Raw genomic sequence first — 20,098 nt, 5'->3', positions numbered from 1 at the left:
TGTGACAGACTAAGCTAACGGACCTGGGTATGTCCAACACAACAGCAGAAAATTTAACAATGCTGAGAAAGGTGTATGACCTAGAGTTACTGAAGAATGATGGATGATCAGAAAAGCGCCCTTAACGGAACCCAAACTGACGGTCTGAATGATGATGAGAACGTTTTTTTCTAAACCTTTTTGTTAAGGAAATATGTAATATAAAAGCAACTTGATAGTTAGGGGACCAGGATCGAGCTAAGAACGACAGCAAAATTCCAGCAAGAAAGCTACATAGCAAAAGGCAGACGAAAGATTATGTCCATCAGGGAGTCAACGAGGCGGCACAGATTTTGAGAAATGAAGGGACCTCATCAGCACCATACGGCTTGTTAATATAGCGGCCACAAAAAGTAGAAATACATCAATAGGGGAGATTCTAATACTACATACGGTATGATCTACTTTACTAGGAAAGAGGGAAAAGAAGACCACCACCACCTGTTCTCCTCTTACTCTCCTGCCTCCTATCCTCCACTTATTCCTCCTCCTCCTCCTCTAATTCTTCCCCCCCTCCCCCCTCCCACATCCTACTGATCCTTTTGTATGTCTCATTCGCTCTGTGTAACCTCTCCCTGCCTGTCTGAGTCTGTCTTAATCCTTACCTCTGGCACTTGTTATGTCCTTATCGTATATCTTACACTGGTTTATTTGATCTATCTTCCTTTAATCTGGGTGTTTCTGTCTTCATCTGCTTACACTGTACCCAATTGTATCTTATTTAGTTCAGTAAATAACTTTTCCTTATTCTGATACTACAACTTTCGTCAGAATCTCTCTCTCTCTCTCTCCGTACATCCTGTGTCTGGCTCACAAATTACTGGTTTTGAAGCAGTAACATTACTGTGGTGTATATTCATCTTCTACAATTCATTCCAAGTCTTATGGTTTGTGGCGTTCATTCACTGGCTAATTTAATTTTATTGTGCACTTCCCTTATGCGTTGGTTACTGTTTTTGTACCTTAGCCTTCACAATCACTCACCTCTTCTAACTCTATTGTATTCATCCAAAAGGTTAATTAGCTTCATGGTGAACTCTGCCTGTCTGTCACTCCTGCCTGTTACCCACTGTACTTATACTCATTCCTGACTGACCCTCCTTTTATTCATTTTACCCTGTGTTTTGGTATACACTATAAGCCAACTGATGTCACCAACTACTCGATACTGTATTATCCTTTCAGCTGCTCGTTCAGTCAGCTTTATACTGATACGCCAGCCACTGTTAATTCTACCTGTTACTCAATCCATTCATCTACCTTAAATTATTCCTTCTGGCTTGGAGGGGTGGCTGGTTGGAGTGGTTGTGGCTGTGTGTCAGGGTGCTCGCACCCAGGTGGGAGTGAATGGAGATTTGAGTGATGAGTTTTCCCTGAGTGTTGGTGTGCATCGGAGGTCAGTTTTGAGTCCCATGTTGTCTGTCATGGTGCTTGAGGCCCTCTCGTGTGACTTTAGAAACGGACTCTCGTGGGAGATGTTGTGTGCTGATGATTTGGTGTTGATTGCAGAGAACGAAAGGGAGGCGGAGGAAGGGTTTGGGAGGTGGAGAGATGGTGTGGGGCACAGGGGCTTGAGGGTAACTGCAGATAAGGGAGGAGTGATGATATCGAGGGTTGGTGGCGGTGCTGTCAAAGACGAGAGTGGCCATGTGCAGTTTGCCTCAAGGGCGAAGGAAGTGGTTCTATCTTGTGCGGTGTTTGTGATAAGTGGATGCAGGAGAGATGTAGTGGTATCAGAGGTGGACTGCGAGATGATACTGATTTTGTTTGTGCGGTGTGTTGGGGAGAGCGGGTGGAGGTTGTCAGGCGTGGGTGGACCGAACTTGCTGGTGGGTCTCTTGGGTGTGTGGAAGAGTTTTGTTATTTGGGAGACATGTTGTGTGCTGGAGGTGGGGCTGGAGCTGGCTCTGTGGCTGGGGTGGGGAGTGGCTGGAAGAAGTTCAGGGAGCTCTCGCCTCTTCTGACATTGAGAGGGCTCTCCCTACGTGCTAAGGGATCTTTGTATGCAGCATGTGTTAGGAGTGTGATGCTGTATGGCGGTGAGACCTGGGCAGTAGAGGAGGAGGATATTCGCCGGCTCAGACGTACAGAAATGACAATGATTAGGTGGATGTGTAGTGCATCCCTGCATGCAAGGTCCGGGGGGGCTGGGTTTGTGATGGAAGAGTTGGGAGGTGGGATGGGACTGGAGTGTGTTGGTGTTGTGATGGGGAGGGATGGACTGGGATGGTTTGGGCGTTTGGAGGGGGTGGGGGATGATAATTGGGTGAGGAAGGTGAGAAGTGTTAATATTGGAGGTGGGCTTATGAGGGGTAGACCGAGAAAGACATGGGACGAGGTCATTAAGTGTGACCTCAGGGTTAACGGACCGAACAGGGAGGCTGCAATGGATCGTGCAGCGTGGAAAGCCGCCATTAGGTGACCAAGGCCGACATGCAAGCATCTTGGAGCCTTTAAAAATGAAATGATGAAACGATGTTACTGGCTCTGTCTCCAGACTCACATCGCCGTTACTTACTCCAAGTCTCATTTATGTACGATAATCTAAATCTCTTTCTACATTGGATTACACAATGCTCCCGTTTTCTAAACTCTCATACTAAGGTACAACTGGCGGTTTTATATGGAAACAGCCAGCATGACAGCACCAGGTAAAAAGTTCACTCATGCTAATGTATACTTTTGAGAAAGTAATGTAAAATAAATAAGACTAGAAGCCCCCCCAAGTGGGGACTTTAACCAGCCGTGAGCCGATACATATCTAGCGCGGCCCGGAATATGACCTTGATCTTAACCTACTTTCACCAGTTCGAACTCGTAAGAGATTTCCATCCCTACTATACACCTGTAAAATTTTGTGATGATATCTTAAGCGGTTGCGAAGTTATCGTGCTGACACACAGACAAACTGAGAACAACACTCGCAAGAGATTGTCATCCCTACTACGCACCTGTAAAATTTTGTGATGATATCTTGAGTGGTTGCGAAGATATCGTGCTAACAGACACACAGACCTTGACCTACTTCCACCAACTTCGAAGTCGTAGATTTTCATCCCTACAACACACCTGTACAGTTTTGTGAAGATAGCTTGAGCGGTTGCAAGGTTATCGTGCTAACTGATACACAGACAGACAAACTGAAAACAATACCAGCTTCGCTATCGCGGCTGGTAAATAAACTCGTATGCAACAGTGTGTGTGAGTCAGGTTTCAAGACTCTGTAATTCTGTCTAAATTCCCTGCTTAAGGGTGACAAGTTTAGCTCTGGTTACCAACTTGTAATCACACATCACTGCTACGATGCTACCTCTCACGGTCGGTGGCTGGCACTGCCCTATACACAAAACGTTCCAACAAGCCTCACTGTTCACACTGGGGTGGTATTACGCCCCATGGTCGATGGTGGGTAACCACCTACACACAGAGCGTCCTATCATACCTTATCTCACTGCGCATACTGGTCTTTCTGGCAGAACTGATGACCAGCTCTGACCAAAACCACCCCGTTATGGCATGAAACAGCCATGCATGATAAGTGGGTATTAGGGTTACAACATATCCTAAATCACTCAACAACCGGATGATTACCAGCTGAACCTGAGCCAGTTAAACATCACGATCATCTGCCATCACCGCAAGATAAAGAGAGACTTACAAGATGGGTTAAGAAGTGGACCTGTGCACACGTCCACTCTGCCACTGTTGTCATACCGCTTTGTGCTGCTCGCTTGGCTTTATACGAGTTGATATGGAATGCCGTTAGGAAAGTGGATGGGGGGAGGAGGAAAACTAGAACACTGGCGAGAAAAAGGACAGGGCTGGGTGTACAAAATAAATGTGTACTGGTATGGAACAAACAAAAAAAATACATTGCTTTTGAAGTTTGGGGAAGGACAGAACAAAAATAATACTAGTAAATAACAAAAGCTGAGAGAGAGAGAGAGAGAGAGAGAGAGAGAGAGAGAGAGAGAGAGAGAGAGAGAGAGAGAGGGGGGTTAACAGTAGTTTCGGTATATCTAGCCGAGAAGACCAGTCAACCGCAGCCAAGCAACCACCCATGCAGGGCCGTGCCGTTTAATGAATCGAGACTTCTATGCGGCAGACAACAAGTGAGAGCGTGAAGTGGAAGAAATAAGGTAAAATAATAAACGTGAAAAGAAAGGAAGAGCTTGAGGCAAAGTGAATAAAGGATAAACTAGAGATAGAATCAATACGTTACAGGAAGTGAACGGAGAGAAAGGAAGTGACTCTGAAGGAATGAGACAGGTGAGGCCCTTCCAACAGCTTCTATCCTTTACAGTCAGACGCACGTCCCCTTCTAACTACCATCACTAATCTCGTGTAAGTGTTCTCTAACTAATTAATTATACGGCACTCAGCACTATCACGGCATCTCAACATAGCTTAGTCACCCCTCAATATTGCAGGAAGAGTGGGGTGTGGGGAGACGGGAAAGAATGGAGTGAGTGGGAAGGAAGGACGGAGAGAAGTGGGATTTGGATGGACGAGAGTGGGGGAGATATGGAAGAAGGGACAGTGGGTGAAGGGAGTGGGAAGGAGGTATAATGGGGCAATATGGAACGAGGAAAAGTAGGTGGCGGGAGAAAGGAAATATGGGCGGGTCAGGAGGGAGAAAGAGAACATCAAAAAGATTTATGAAAGAAGACTCTCAGAAGGGGAATGAGTAGGCTGCGTATGGTGGAACGGAAACTGGGTAGGGATGGAGAGAGGGACAGTGAGTGAAGTGTGGAAGGGAGAATAAATGGGAGAAAAGATGGGAGACAGGATGGGGAAGGAGGGTAAAAGAGAGTGTATGTAATGTGGAGGAAGGAAGCTTGGGTGGAGAAGAATAAAGTGAGGGAGAGATGCTGGGTGTGAAAGGGCGAGTGGCGGAGATGTTGAGAGAACGAGAATGTGGGCCGGGTAAGGGAGGGACGAAGGCTGATTAGACTGTGTGATGTATAGATGGAAGACTGGGGGAGATTTGGAAAGATGAGGTGGAGGCCGGATGGAGGAGACAGGAGGAACTGATAGGCTAAATGAAGAAGCAGGAGACTCTAAGACGATACTAGAAATGTTACCTTGATAGTAATTTGATTCCCATTCTCGATGTATAAACAGACAGATAGATGGATACAGATAGGCTACATAGATAGATAGATAGATATAGATATAGCATATATATACAGTATATATATAGATAGATAAATATATAATGTTCATATTTAAGTGAACCTCATTTTGGTTAATATATTCTAATGCCACAAATTTCAAGTAAAGTAATACTGTAGACTTTAATAAAAAGCAGCGGCAGCGGCGGCGGCGGCAGCGGTAGCAGAAGCAGCGCATACTAGTAGTAAAAATAATAACCAGAATAAGGCAACCAACAAAATCACAATCATCATCAGAACAAACAATCACGCTTTCCTAACAGACCAGTAATAGCCAATTAACCAACCAGCAAGAAGGAAATTCAATCAATTTTGTCTGGATGTAATGCTGAGCTTTGGGACATTACCACCTCAAGGCTTCCATGATTCACTCTCAACTGAATATAATAGTTTTTCGTCAGCTGGAGGGGAATACTAGAGCAATCCCAATCATGTAAAGGCTATAGTAACTCCTATTAACCCGCTCAGGTTCCTACGACTCATTACCAACTAAAAAATCATCTAGCGGTGGCTTGAAAAGATTACTCGGGTAATTCCATCCATATGGCGGAATTGTTGGCTCAAACAGTAAATATTTAGTAGTTAACTGCAATTCAAGTACTGGGTATATAGCCGTCTTTTCCATTATATATATATATATATATATATATATATATATATATATATATATATATATATATATATATATATATATATAATTTTGCAAAAGTTTCTTCTATATTTCCGGTGAAAATTACCTCTCATCTGGTGGCTGCCGCTACTCCGACCATTACTACTACAAAAACAAAAACAAAAAAAATGATAGTAAATAATAATACGGTAATAATGAAATGAGGACTTAAGACAATGACCCTACCTATAAACAAGCTTGACAAAAATAAACGATGTTTACTAATCTATCTATATACCTAGCCTGCTTCCCCCAAAGAAAGGGGAGGCAGCCCAGACAGGACGACACACTAACAATTTACTCATCCACACACACATTTATTCCTATCTTAGCCCCAGGGGGAGAAGGGACAGATAATTTACTAATAATTTCCATATTTCCATACCTTCATAATACAACCATCAAAATAACACTAACCTGCACAACCTCCAGCTTGCCAGTTCGATCACTGGTTTCGTCAAACAAGCTGCAGTATCAAGATGCGTCCAACAAACTCACGCCAGGCCAAGCGCGGATCACTAGTTGTTCTATCAAACTTTTTTCTTTTTTTACCACTGTATTCCGTCATTGCAATTTCCACGTCAAGGGTTTTTATAGCTGTTTGTGTTTGCACTATTGCGTGCACTGTGGCAGCACACAAGCAGTTCATCTTCAAAATAGCAATGATAATCTTAGCAGAGGTACAACCCAACCCTACCCCACTTACAGCAACATCTAACTGAGGCAGCAAGTTTCTCTGCTTTCTCACCCACTTCCGTGTAGCCGCCTTTGTTGTCAGGTGAAAATGATGGAAATCCGCTAGCTTGGTCTCAAAAATGGTTAAAAACCCTCCAGGATGTGGGAAATTAAAGGAAAATAAATGTTACAGGATTTTAAAAACCGTCAGATATAAAATGCATATTTTAAACCGTTAAACTGCATTTAAAACCTCTTAGATTTAGCGAAAACACGCTATATTTGTAACCCTGGTCGGGACCTAACCACGATGCATATTACCAAGAACTTTTAGTATAAATATCAAAATTGCTCCAAAATGCACCTCTTGACCATCCAATGATTCTAAAACTTAGGTTAAAATGTGCAACTTACAGTTACTCGGTAATACTTAGGAAAATGGTTCATAAAACAAATTAACCAATGCGACACTTGGGAATGGTTGGCAGCCTTAATTTACAGCCCCGATGCTGGCCGACAGAAATAGATGTACAGTATTTTTTCTTACTTTGCTGGGAGGTGGCGAGGGATAGTACGTTATGCATTGGTCATTATTACTTTCACTTCGAGGTCACTTAGTTCTGGAATGCAATGGTAGGTAGTTTTTTTTTAAGGGTAATTAAATGTATTGGAATAAATGAGTGAAAACAACGTCCGCTATTTGCTTACCGTGATCAGTCTTAAGAGATTTAATATTCAACACGTTAAAGGAACAACTGCTGCATACCAAAACATTCGCAAACATATATTCTGGGTAAGTGAATTCCAAAACTCCCTCCCTTACACAGCTTCACGTCATGCAGATTTCAACTTCATTTATCCCCAATACGAGTACATTGTCAAGAAGGACTATAGAGAGATGAATAACTGATATCATAGTAAACGATATAATCCAAAGTTTACTCGGAACCTCCCTGAACCTTCTTTTATCCCTTTCTGCTTCATCTAGTGCCTTGTTGTTGTTATTATTATTAGTAGTAGTAGTAATAATACGGTATTTTTTCTTCTTTCACCACCTGCATCTCACCCCTCTTACGGGCCGACATTTGTGTGTGTGTGTGTGTGTGTGTGTGTGTGTGTGCGTGTGTGTGTGTGTGTGTGTGTGTGTGTGTGTGTGTGTGTACTCCAAATAGACATTTTCTCATTTCATAAGGATGCCTCATAAACGAAGCATATCGTTTCCTTCTTTATTCACTGTTCTCAAAGTGAATCGGAATTAAAGCAATTTGACAGGACTTACAAATGAATTAAACATCACAGCGTTTTTAATCGTTGGTGAATATAAGTAGTTTGTCATGGTATATTGTATAGCGCTATTTACTATGGATGTCGTGTGGGTTTAATCGAATAATAATGACAGCGTTAAGAAGTACATTGCCCTAACACTTTAGCCAGAGAGAGAGAGAGAGCGAGAGTGACCAGAACCTGTTTAGTGATGAGTTATGAGGTAATTGCCTGGTACTGAGGTAATGTGACCCCTATCAGATGGTTGTTCATCAGTTTGTGCCATGTTGTACTCCTGTATCATTGCTAAGTATCTCTCCCCCCCCCTTCTCTCTCTCTTTCTTGAATCATCATTTCCACATAACTTCTGCCATCTCTCAATCATAACAACTGGATCCCTCGTCATAATTAATCGAATGTGCACTTATCCATCGAATTACATACAAATGGTACCCGATAAAGAAATTCGTAGTGGAGTTTACTCATTGTTCATTAATGAAACTTATCCAAAAACTGCAAAACTAACACATTTTCTTCATATTCAACTTGTCCCTCTGTATTTCACAAGAATGTAAACCCATTTCTTTCTTTTTTTCTAAGTCACGCTAACGCAAATATTTTTCATGGTTAAGGATACGCCTATTGCACTTGTTATGCCTACTTCTCTTTACCAGCTTTAAGAGTAATCCCTTTCTTATATTCAATTTTCTCTCTCTCTCTCTCTCTCTCTCTCTCTCTCTCTCTCTCTCTCTCAAAATAAAGAGTAAATAAATATAGTAAGAAAAAGATAAGGCCGGTGCGATTATAGTGAAGAATTTAATGTATAGTCCTTCGTGGCACCAGTAAATCCTGTCATAAAGCCTAATGTGGCTAGACTCAGCCTGATCACAGTAAGAGTGACCTAGTTAGCCGCAACAAACACCACTCCACACACCATCATAAACCACCAATGCCATCCACGTTAATCATCACATTTTACCTCACCCACTTGCCTGGTATATCACAGAAGCTGCCCACAAACTGAGCTGGCTAGAGAGGTGCTGGGGAGCTGTGTTGGCTGTTTGGCGACCATGCCTAAAAACTCTTTCATCCTCCCTTACCCAAATGTCTCATGTCATTTACCACCCCTCTCCATCCTAGCCCCTTCTACAACACATGCTATGGCTTATTATTGTACGTTTTTTTTTTTTTTTTCCCACTCCACAGGAGTATCTTTTAATATTTTACAATATTCAACTCCATCCCTCATTATCTCTTAACATTCTTGGCGGTTCATGCCCTCAGGATTTTTTCATGGAAAGGTCATAATACCTCTCTTCACAACTTGCTTCCAAGAGATTAGGTGTGCTTTGCCGATTTCGTTCCTTCTTTACTGCCCCGCAACAGTTTTCATACACACAGGGTTTTTATTAGCTCTTATGTGGAGTACAACTTTCATGTGCGGGAAGCTTCCCACATAATTCTCAACAGAGTGGAGCCAAAGGCTTCTCGTCTCAGTAACTTTCCTCGTCTTACTGACACCGTTCATCTGCTCCCCCTTCGCCGCACTGTTGCATCTTTGTCTGTTTCCTATCGCTCCTTCAATGGTCACTGCTCCTCTGGACTGTCTGCTTGCATCTCTCATTCCATAACAGCAGGCGCGTAGCACCCATCTGGCAACAAACTCTCACCCCTTAGCCAACCTGTCCAACTCTCTAAGGGTGCATTCACACAGAGGCCAAATTATACTTCTGACGCAACCTGTCCAGTCATGGAGGTTGGGGTAAAAGTGAACAAAGGAAAGCTCATTTTATTGGTTCACTTCCAGACCATTCCGTTTCTACTTGCATGTGGCAGTAAGAAACATTTGTGTTGAACATGTCCCATGAAACAATACGTAATACAAACAGGTTTTATTCCGATCTACACGATCGGAGTAGTTTACGTCTGATTAGGTTCAGTTCGGGCCTCAGTGTAAATGTACCCGAATGCAAGAGTTAACCGATACTCCCAGACCATATATGCTACAGGTCAACGCTTGATCTGTCTTCTTCAGTCTGTATTTCCTTCTGCCTATGACCTCCAGTCGTTTCAGTGCATTGTGTCCAGACATTTCAAAATGAACGGATCCTGAATTTGACAGTCTTTTGTTTATTTACTTATTCGTTCATTTATTGCCCTGAGAAGAACAAGTTTCCAGGGTTGTAGTCTTTGGTTCCTTTTGCATTGCACAGAACATACATACATACATATATACATACATACATATGTATAAGCATGCGTACATACATACATTATATTAGTAGACAAACACAGATACAGAAGGTAACCCGACACAAGATAAGCCAGATATCATGAACAGCATTCAGCATGGAGCCGTAAACACAGCCATTAAAACCTTCCCACCTCATGACAAACTCTTACATCCATACCATATACACACCACCCATTGATCACCATCATGTTAACAAACTGGCCACCACTTTACGCCGACGCGGCCACAACAACCTGCCCATTTTGGCTGCTTGGTCATTCGGAAGGCTTTATGAATGGAGTATTGTCTGGGGGGGAGATAAATAACCTTGCCATTTTTTACAGCTGGTGATGCGACTAATGACAGGACAATGGGGTAAGCAGATAGGAAACAAACATCAGAGACTAGTCTGATTCTTGCCTTTACTGGTATATCAGGCGCGAACGGACAACCTACACGTGGTGGCGCTGTGAACCCTGGGTGAAGTGGCTGCGGCGTTTACTCAGGGGCCAAATCTCCCTATATTTCCCTGCACTTCGTTGTGGGAACGACCCTGGGCCTACCATGGTGAGGCGCTGTACACCACAAGGGGCGCCGGCTCCCTACACATTGTACTTAGTGTACTGTACCTGTAGGACGGTCCCACAGAAGCATTTGCTTACCTGTGGTCGATGGGTCTATTTGGCCAAACAGACTGTGATTATGCAAAAATAACAATTGGTATAAAAATGTCAAAAGAATGTAGGACCTTCATAAAAGACATGGGCCTCATTACAACTTAAAAAACTTATCAGTTACTAATCCAGTATGAAAGTTTCATTTTGCCCTTCAGAATTAAAGGCTTAATCAGTCGAATAAATATGTGTATTCCATTGTAACCCCACTCTCTGGTATTGTATGTGCGGGGTGATCGAGTCAGACTGTCCCAGCCAAAGAAAATATGCTTACATTTACATCCCAGTTCAGTAAATCTCTCTCTTCCTCCTGTGATGAGCCACCCTCCATTTTACACGCTTTTGTCTCTACCTCTGTCTTGGCCTCGCTCACATACGCCCCCCAGTTCAGTCTCTCGTATGGCCTGGCCATCATTAAGCATTTCTATTTTGTGGACTTAGAAGCCTCCCAGGCACGTCTTCCCTTGCGATATATACTTTATTTTATTATCAACTTCCTTCTCTTGCTGAAGATTTTTGGAGTCTCGCCATCCGAATTTCCCAGATGGGGTTTGGGGAATATTGTGTGATGGAGAGATGATGAGGGAGACATGGAGAAGAGAGTGAGAATGGCGTGAGAAAAAGAGAGAATAGATGGATTAATGGGGAAAGAGTGACTAGGAGTAAGAGTATCAAACCACTTATAATTTCAGTTCCCCATAATCCTACCTGCCTGATCCCCCCCATCTCTCTCTCTCTCTCTCTCTCTCTCTCTCTCTCTCTCTCCTTATTTTCACCTATCTACTTTAGTTGCGTCACTTCCTTATGTCTCTTCTTTAGTAAGGTATTTGTTCATCACCATACTGCCGGTATTTAATTTTACTGTTAATTTGAACACCAACAATATCTGTCTACAATAAGCAATAAGATATACAGAAATTTTGAGAGAGACGGAGAGAGGAGGAGGAGAAAATCGGAGGGGAAGAAAGAAGATGAAATGTGGGAGATGGAGAAAGTGGAGAAAGGGTGAAAAAAGACGAAAGCTGTGAGTCGTGACGCCTTGTGAGTTGGTCTGTCTCTTGTGTCTTAGGATTACCACATACTGGGGTTAAATTTCAAATGCTTTAGTTGACGCAACAGTAGTTCTCTGAGCATGAAAAGCAGCTTTCAGAGACGGTACGCTTGCCAAACGTGGATGTGAGCTTGCCTTGTGATTGTGACCTCTGGTTTATTGTTCTAAATGTCGAACTCTCCTATACAGGTTTGTTTAGATTATCTATCTATCTATCTATCTATTGCCAGACGCCTCAATCCCGTTTGGGGTGGCCACAAACAAATCGCCTCCAAGTCGCCCTGTCCCCCGCCATTTCACTGCCCTGCTTCCAACTCACACCCCCCTCTCTCATATACCTCTCCACCCCATCCCTACATCTCATCCTCGGCCTCCCCCTCCCTCTTCCCCCCTCCACCTCACTCACATACACTCTCCTCGTCAGTCTTTCACCCTCCATCCTCTCCACATGGCCAAACCACCTCAGTGTGTTCCTCATAACGCTTCCTATCACATCCACATCCACACCACAACGCTCCTTTATATCCTCATTCGTCAGCCTGTCTCTCCATGTGACTCCACAGGCTCCTCTTAAATAACTCATTTCCACTGCTCTCACTCTTGACTTGTGTCCTTCCAACAACGTCCAAGCTTCACTTCCATACGTTAGAGTTGGTATCACAATACTGTCATGTAGTAACCTTTTCACTTCCATGCTCACTTCCCTGTTTCTTATCACTGCTTTCAAAGAACCAGCAACCTTTCTTCCCTGCTGTACCCTTTCAAGCACTTCATCCTCCAAACCTCCATCCTTACTCATCACACTACCCAAGTACTTAAACGTACTCACATTTTCCAATTCCTCACCATCCAACCTCGCTGTACGTTCACTGACTTCACCTCTCTCAAAGACCATCACTTTACTCTTCCCTACATTCACCTTTCGATTCCGTTTCTTACACACTCTCTCAAACTCATCCACCAAGCCTTGCAGCTCCCCTTCGTCTTCACTCAACAACACAGTATCATCTGCAAACAACAGTACAGGGAGTTTCCAAACACTATCCTCTCTCACCAGGGCTACTCCAACATCCACTACCCTACCTTGTACCTCTTTTATTACCCCATCCATGTACAGATTGAACAACCATGGAGACATGACACATCCCTGTTTCAACCCAACTTTCAAAGAGAAAAATTCACTTAGTTCACCATCCACATGCACTGCAGCCTTCGCACCATCGTACATACTCTTCACAGCATTTAACAACCTCTCATCTACTCCATATATTCTTAACACTTTCCACAATCCTTGTCTATCCACCTTGTCATATGCTTTCTCCAAATCCATGAAAGCCGCATACAACTTCTTTCCCTTCTCTAGAAACTTTTCCACTAAAGATCTAAGAATGAATATCTGATCTACACAACCTCTTCCCTTCCTAAAGCCTCCCTGTTCTTCTCCAACTAATTTCTCTGTTCTTTCTCTAACTCTGTCAATAAGTATCCTACCATACACTTTTCCTATTATACTAAGAAGACAAATGCCCCTATGATTACCACACACTTCTTTTTCCCCTTTTCCTTTGTACAAGGGAATAATTATACCTGACTTCCAATCCTCCGGGACTCTACCTTCCTCCCAGGCCAATCTGCACATCTTCCACATCCATTCTACTACTATCTCTCCCCCATGCTTCAGCATTTCACCACACACTCCATCAATTCCTGGGGCTTTCCCCGATTTAACTTTCTTCATTGCTTCCACAACTTCTATCCTACTGATTTCTTCCTGTCTTCTCACCTCCCTCCTTCTCCCAGCCATTCCCCAGCCACTTATACTCGCATTACTTCCATCCTCTATGTTCAACAATAGACGAGTTGTCGGTTCTGGGTAAACATGGCCAGTGCACTCTGCCATGTACTTAATAACTTATGGTATATATATCTTTTAATTTAATTTATCATTTCCACTGAACAAGACGTGATAACTTTAATTCTTTGCAGCTGGAGGGAAGAAGCCGCCATGTTGGCGATGACGTCAGCATTCACACTGCAGACGACGCTCCAATCCATCACACAATACTTTACCAGTAACAGAGATGACAGTTGTACCTACATGGCCACCGTAGATCCAAATTACCCCCTTCAGGTATGTTGTGAAGGAATATTTTTCATGGTGTAAATGGGTGGTACCTGTTAGGTAAGTAAATTGTGGTGAAATCGACCAGAAGTAGCTTACAGCTACACCATTCCCGAGCAGTGCTTGTACCTCATGAGGTGGGAAGTTTTAAATGTATGCCGTACAGTATCAGTTGTATGAGTTTATGATGGTATTATGCTCATATTTAATATTTGACCTCTTTATTATTAGTTTTCTGAAGTAAAAAAAAAAAGTTTCAGTGACTCAACTACATTACTTCAGGGGAGTGTGACGAAATACCGAATCGGCGGTCATTTACCGAATCAACACCGGATTGGCACTTTTTATTTGGTGTTATAGATTTTATCACCAAAGAGGTTCATACTCACCTAATTATTCGAAATCTTGTCAAATTTTTGTAATTAATTTTACCTTTTAAAAAACCCGGATTCACAGCGAAAACGGGCTAAAATTAGCGGAAGTGTTTCTCCTTTAGCTGAGCAGCTTGCCTTGGCAGACTTCTGCTGTGTATAAATATTAATTTAACATACAAATGCACTTATTTGTACTTTAAATCAGTATCTGTGCAAAACAGAAGTCTGTCAAGGCATGTTGGCGATCTAAAGTAGAAATACCCGCTAACTTTAGCACGCTTTCGCTCTGACTCCTAATATTCTATTAATAATTAAATAAAGCATAGTTTTTTTTTTACTGAATTTCAGATAATTAGGTGTGTATGAAGCTATATGGTGAAGAATATAATATTTTCACAACAGTAAACACTGCATTCCAGCAATGGGAACTTCCGACGAGCAGCCAGCCACCACTGTTTTCGTTTATTGTTATTGGCTGGTATACAGAGGAATAATTTCCCTACTGTGCTTTTGTCAGTGCACTTACACATTGGAACGAAACATCAGCAATTATTCCTCTTGTCACTGGACATTCTTAGAGGTCAGAAATAAGCACAGTGTATCCTGTCTAAACGTTAACAAAGCAGACTATGCTGCCTCAGTGTGAGTCGTGACGTCACGACCAATCACAGGCCGTTTCTGTGTCACGTGATTTTTCGGCTACTTTATTATTTTTTCATGTTTCTGCACATTTTTATTGGAAATAATGGTTGACATAGTTATTTTCTGAGTATCTTTTACCCATACAAGTATCTAACTTCAAAAAAAATTTTGACCGGAAACTCGTCTATTCCTCAAAGTGTTCTCTCCATCTGCTCACTTTTTCTCCCTTCTCCACTAGTAATCTACCATTTTTATCTTTCACTCCCCTGCTAACTTCACTTCCACCCTGTCTTACTCTTTTCACCTCATTCCAGAACATTTTCTTACAGTCCCTCCACTTTACACTCAAATTCCTTCCAAATTCTTCATCCACTCTCTTCTTACTCTCTCTTACTAATCTTTTCACCTCTCTCTTTCTTTCTACATATACCTCTCTCTTCCGCCTCTCAACTTATGTAAAGTATATTTCCTATATGTTGGCCATTTGGCCATAAACATTAAGTACGGTAAGCCATTTGGCTGACTTATCCCTTCCATCGTGCTTGGTTAAAAGCAGATAAAAACTTTTAGTTAAGATGTTGACGCACAGATCCACATGGGTCAGAGTATGACCTTACCTTATAACTCTGATTACAGACTGAGTACTCCACAAGGGTTTGACACATGAGGCCTGTGCGTGAACATCATAACAATAAGTTATCTGCTTTTAAACAAACATGGTAAAAGGACTGAGAGTCAGCCAAAAGGCTTATATCTTGTTGAGAAAATAATACGTCCAAAGGTCAAGAACAAATAGAATATAAACTTTAGATAATTAAACCTACATGGGAGGATTCAGTTATGAGAACAATATATAAAACATAACATTCTCGGGGCAACATCATATATTCAGCCCTATAACTCAAACAATTTTTATTCCATTTGGACCAATCTCGGAGAAAGGACTGAAGAAATATTACTCTGAGCACAATATGACAAATGTCAAGGTACCAGAGGATGGTGAATCGAAACAGCTTGATCTGATTTAGACCAAATCTAGTGGAAGGGTTGAAACTCAGACAACAACGAAGTAATACGGTTTTGAGGAAAAGACGCTGAAGGTAAGGACAAAGTAAAATGCTCGGTCCTTAGACCAAATTAATGTAAACGCGGGGGTTGCACTGTCTGGTCCGCATTATCGTCGGGTAAGGAAGCTCCAGTAACACTTTGTCCCAAGCGGTTTATTTTGCTTATTATATCTTGCCATCCTCTTCTGTGTTAAGTAATTCTAATATCATCATACTATGATGTACAAAACGACATTAGACAGCTGTATCCAAGAATAAATCCGTGAGGAAGAGGTGTTAGGGAACCTCCTCACTCAAAGAGAATGTGGGTCTCTAAGTGCCCCTCCCTGTTCACACTTGTTACCACCAGAGGATTTTATTGGGCTTAGAAGAGGCGTTTGCTTTTGCTCAGGTTAGGAACAAGCTTCATTAACTCCTTTACCACGGTACTGGTAAGCGGCAATAAAATCGTCTGGCAGTGGTGAAAACTAAACAAGAAAAAGTGTTATAGTGCTAAAAGTGTTAATCAGAGTGACTGCAAGTATTAACGATGGATGTAGGGCAATAGAATTTGGCTCTCTCTTTTTTTTTTTTTTTTTTTTTTTTCCTTGGAAGGAACAGTTTGCCGGCTCGTGGCCTTTGGTTCCTTTTCCTAGCATAAAAAAAATAAAATAAAATGTATTATATGAAAAACAAAACAAAACTGCTGAATACCTTCACTCCCAGGACGTATTTCATCCTTTATTCTTGCTAATTCCAGACCCTTATATTCAGTTTGAGACTTATAGAAATGAGAGGGATGGATGTAGCTTTAATTGATCTCTTTAATACGAGAGACAAATTAGGTTGAATAAAGCCGTCTAGAAGCACCACGAATTTTTAAAAAGTCGCAGAAATAAAGGTGTTATATGTTGGTGTGGCTGAAGGAGTATAAGGTGGATTGCTGATTAGAAAGGAAGGATAACAGAATTACCTGGATAATGTGGAGGATCATATTTTATATATATATATATATATATATATATATATATATATATATATATATATATATATATATATATATATATATATATGTTTTGTGTCCGACTCTGGGCAAAAGCTTCAGGGCCTATCCCCAAGTCCCAGTAGCCCTCCTTTGGGCCGAGTAGTCCTTCTACATCTCCACATGTCACCACTTCGGTGCTAACACCCACCGTCCATATTGAATACATGCTAGGGCTGTCTCATACAGGATTGGTGTACTGGTATTAGCGGGGGTACTTTTATGACATGTTGGCGGGTCATCTGGTAGATGTGAAAAGTCTGCTTTTTATAAAATTCAAATCCTTAAACTGTTCCTTGTCCCATCCGGGATTCGAACTTGGGTCCATTATGCTGGAAAACTACTAAAGAGAGAATGATGAAGCGTAGTTGGAGGGGTGCATAGTGAACTGCTGATTAGGATGGAATGAAAGACAGCAGGTGAGCCAGGATAACAAGCAGGAGTATACCGCTGACTACTTAAAAGGGTATGTATGAAAGCTATGTAAGACTGGTTATAGAAACACCACACATCACCATTCCATCGCACCCCTACCTAGTCACAATCAGCACCATCCCATTCTCTCGCTACTTTGAGACTGGGTCCTGTAAGAGGTGGTAGGAGAGGATGAGGGGAAGTCTCTTGTGGTATGGTGGGGTAGGAAGAGCTGTGAAGAGGGTGCTCTGAGAGGGAGTGGGGGATGAGACGATGCAGAGAGAATGATAAAGGTGAGTGAGGGCAGTAAGAGGGAAAGGAGTAAGATGAGTCTTTACGGTATGAGAGGGAGGACTGTATGAAACACATCTCCGGAGGGACTGTTTCGATGAAAGGGAGTGAGTATGGGGAGAGGAACGCAAGGAAACACAATGGTCTTTATATGGGATAAGTCAAGGGAGTCAAGCGAATATGAATTAACATAACATTCAGTAGGGTGGTAATGCACAACACCGAAACAATGATCTCGGAAACCATTAAAGCTACAGTGAACCTAAGCACAAAGTCTGAAAGCTTATGGAAAGTAACAGGTGTTTCTTAAGTGACTTTTTCTTTCATTTCACCACAGTTTTCCTAAAAGACGCTAAACATCTTCATACTGAAAATGAAAACATGGCTATCTTGAAAACTATTGAAGCTACAGGCAAATCACTGGACATACTTTTTCTCAAAAATAGCCATCATATTGCTAAAAAAAAAAAAAAAAAAAATACATGCGGCACCAAATTCAAGTTATCTCGGAAATTATTAAAGCTACAGTGGACCTAAGCACAGCATCAGAAAGCCAAAACAACATTAGCAAGCCTCCTCTCTCGAGCAAATTCCGTACTTTCACATGTGGACGTCTGTGTGGTCTGTAACTTAACACTTCTCTTTTCTACGAGTATGAGAGTGGCACTGTAAATTCGCTATCATTCTCCCTAATATTCAATGGCAAATCATCATAATCTTCTTATGTTACGAACTTTGCTTCTGACGTAGCCCAGTACTTCCATTTCCTGTTACCTCCTCCCCTTCTCTCTCTCTCTCTCTCTCTCTCTCTCTGCAATGCCTGTTTAAATTTCACTACTTCGTCGACGTCTTCAGTATCATTATATCTCTGAAATAAGCTTAGAATATAGGATAACTCACCATGGCCGACCCAATCAAATTATCTTGATGAAGCCAGAAGATTAATCTCAGTCTTGTTTTATTTAATTTTACGACTGGGCCTGAAATGAAATAAAATACTATTGCCTCACTTTATGACGGCACAACAAGGTCATAATCCTGTAGTATATTACGACACTTCATACGCTTAGAGGGAGGCTGTTCCTTGAGTCTAATCCCGCATCACCCATGGAGGTCTTTCAGTGGTGGTAATAATGTTGGTGTGGCTGGAATTGAATTGCTCTCCACCGCCGTATTTATTGATCTTAATAGAATCTCAAAGACTTCCCTTGGGCCCGTATTTTGGTCGGGTAAGGAAGCTCCCTAACACCTTTTCCTAAACAATTTACTTTGCTTATTACACCTTGCTATCCTCTTTTTTGTTATTTAAATCATTCTTATATCACCATACTCTTCATAATATATATATATATATATATATATATATATATATATATATATTAGACAGTCGTATCCAAAAATAAGTCGGTAAGGAAGAGGTGTTAGGGAGCCGCCATCCTCGACGAGAATACGAGCCTTAGTTTCTTAACGAGTCACATCTTCCAGGTCACATCCCATCAGTATACCTTCCCTGAAAATAACCCCGGTAATCACATCGTTCCGCGAAGCTTTGTTGACGCAAAAAAAAAAAAAAAAATTACAATGAGACCACACACGTATCACAGACGTCAGAGGAGAGGGTACTGATTAAAGAGAGAAAGAGGGGGGAAAACAGAATGCCTCACTGCTTAACTATACTCTTTTTGCTCTAACTTGGCCTAAAATTTCCATCTCTCCCTCGTGAATGCTAAGTTGTAAGAGGAGATTGGCACTAGATTATGATGTTAGTCACAAAGAAGTGCTATGGAAAGTGTATAGAGAGGTAGCATTGTCTCTTTCTGCCACTGAGTTACAGTACGTGAAATAAGCTGCAAAAGGACGAAAATCTGGTCCAAGTCAGAGTAAAAACAGTATAGATTCCATAGACACTGGAGGCCATGGGGGGTGGGTGGAATGGGGGCTGAAAAGATCCAGGTATAGCAAATGTGGACTGGAGACGGAGAAGTAAAATTAATGAAGATAAATGAATGAATGAATAAAGTGATCAGGGCACAACACTCTAAGGGCCAACCAGGTAAGTAAGGCAACGCTGAGGGTTTACCTGCGGAACAAGGAGAAGTGGAGGGGTGAAGGGGAGAGACACAAGAGGACACGATCTATTGACACACACACACACACACACACACACACACACACACACACAGGCGCGCGCGCAGAGAGAGAGAGAGAGAGAATGGTGATATAGAATAGATGTATGGTAGGACAGAGTAGGATAAGGAGAGAGAGAACAGGACTGGATGAAGAGGAATAGGGTGGGGGATATCCGAGGGTGAGGGTATGGTGGGGTTAGGGTGCGGCAGGGTTGGATGGGATAGGATAGGGTGGAGTTTAGCGGCTTGGGGAGGCAGC

Source organism: Coenobita brevimanus, chromosome 7 (genome assembly GCF_032717465.1).
Source record: "Coenobita brevimanus isolate Jiangsu-jjx chromosome 7, ASM3271746v2, whole genome shotgun sequence".
Classification (NCBI taxonomy): domain Eukaryota; kingdom Metazoa; phylum Arthropoda; class Malacostraca; order Decapoda; family Coenobitidae; genus Coenobita; species Coenobita brevimanus.
The sequence above is the reverse complement of the archived record's forward strand: the minus strand, read 5'-3'. Positions refer to the sequence as shown.